The sequence below is a fragment of the Terrapene carolina genome, unplaced genomic scaffold (genome assembly GCF_002925995.2).
Source record: "Terrapene carolina triunguis isolate 2854851 unplaced genomic scaffold, T_m_triunguis-2.0 Scaffold88, whole genome shotgun sequence".
NCBI classification, from domain to species: domain Eukaryota; kingdom Metazoa; phylum Chordata; order Testudines; family Emydidae; genus Terrapene; species Terrapene triunguis.
In genome coordinates this window covers 36,844,346-36,846,331 of record NW_020664439.1, presented here as the reverse complement: position 1 = coordinate 36,846,331, position 1,986 = coordinate 36,844,346, and positions in this window count along the sequence as shown.

The window sequence follows — 1,986 nt, the reverse complement described above, 5'->3', positions numbered from 1 at the left end:
AGAAGAGACAATACTGATAATATTTCAGTCTGGTTCTATAATAGCACCCTCATTTGCTTCTGTTACTTCTGTAATTTAAGGGAAACTTATATATCCATCAGCTATGAAGCAGAACACGCACCCTTGGGAACACAATGGGCCAGACGGGGAGCCCCTTGCTCACAGGAGTTGTTCCACTGATTTCAGCTGATGAAAATGAGAGGAGAATCAGGTCCAAAGATTCCACCTGTACCTTATTTTAAGAGAGTAAATTATACTTTACAATGACTTCATTTAATTAGAAGTTTTATGGCACTTTCTCAGTCTCCTCATCATCTTCATATTAGGACACAAAGGATGCTTTCCCTTCCCCTACTTACCAGCCATCTTTCAGAAGTGGGGGAGTGTCAAGTTTTTACATCTGCTGAGGAGCTGGCCCCGTGTTTCCAAAGTGTTTTGAGGTCCTAAAATAAGAGAGAAGATGTTCAGAAATGACTCTTCTATTTTGGTATTGTCAGCCAGGCTTTTCCTTATTTTATTGGACCAACTTCTGTTCGTGAAGGAGACAAGCTTTTGAGCTACACAGAGCTCTTCTTCAGGTCTGGTTCTTTACAATTACCCCATTTAATTTGAGAAGTTTTGTGGTGCACTCTATCTCCTCATGATTTTATCCCAGACTTAAAGAAGATATCAGTGTTGCTTGAAAGCATGTCTCTTTGACCAACACAAGTTGGTCCAATAAAAGATATTACCTCACCCACCTTGTCTCACAGTTGATAAGTGACATGGAACAACTGAGGCACTGAATCCGCGATTTCTCCTTTTATTCCCCTAAGGACAGAACGTTGCAGGTCCAGTCAGAGTTCCTCAGAACCACAAAAGAAATCTCCAAAAATCTGTATCCTCCAAATTCTATAAGAAGGTTAAAACAAATAGAGCAGTTATACTTTTCTTTAAATTCTATAGGACTTGCCCATAAGGTGCCCGAGGCATGATTAGTAACAAGGGCAAAGAAGGATTTTTAATTGCAGTTTGTAAGGACAGTTTCCATTTGAGAGAAATATTCCTATGTTTGAAACTCTTTTTGCTAGCAGCAAGAAAACCCTTCTAGAAACAAGAGAGATACTTCTTTCTTTCAAGGCTCTTTCACCAGACTCTCAGTTACTGTTCCCTGCCTTAGTGGAGACAAGGCCTTGTAGTTTCACCATGAAATAAACTAGGCAAGGTCAGCCCTGGGTGGGGGGAATATAATGCTGACTTCAGCTAGCTATCTTGTTGTTAAAAGCAACAGAGGGTCCTGTGGCACCTTTAAGACTAACAGAAGTTGTTAAATTTACAGCTGCCTTGTCTCCACTAGGATTTGACAGCAAGATAACTGTGGCACTGTTAGTTATCTTGTAAAAACAAAGATACACACCTTTGTGTCAGTGGAGACAGACAACTTCTCACTGGGGTCAAATAGAGTGGATACCTACATTTAAATATCATGGGATAAAGACCACATATTGCTACATTCCCAGTACATTTCACAGTTGACACAGACTGCAGATTAATGATCACCCTATGTGGTCACCCTGGCCCCAATACACTGAGGTACTTAGGTGCATTATCATACAACCCAGACTTAGCCACTTAAGTCCTAGTTTAGGCTCCAGTGCAATACACAAAATTCCCAGCAAACCCTTTATGCACCTAAACTCACTTGGCAACTAAGATTTCATGTTTCAGAGTAGCAGCCGTGTTAGTCTGTCAGGGCCGGCTCTAGGATTTTTGCCGCCCAAGGCAAAAACAATTTTGGCCACCCCCCCCCCCGTTTTTAATTACCCCCACCCCCGGCCCCGCCTCAACTCCGCCCCTTCCCCAAATCCCCAGCCCTGCCTCCTCCCCCCAGGCTCTCAAGCCTGGGAGGGAGGGAGAGCAGCGGTGCGCGAAACAGCTGTTTCGCGCGCCCTGGCCGCTCGGGATCTCCCCCTCCCTCCCAGGTTTGAGAGCCTGGGAGGGAGGGGG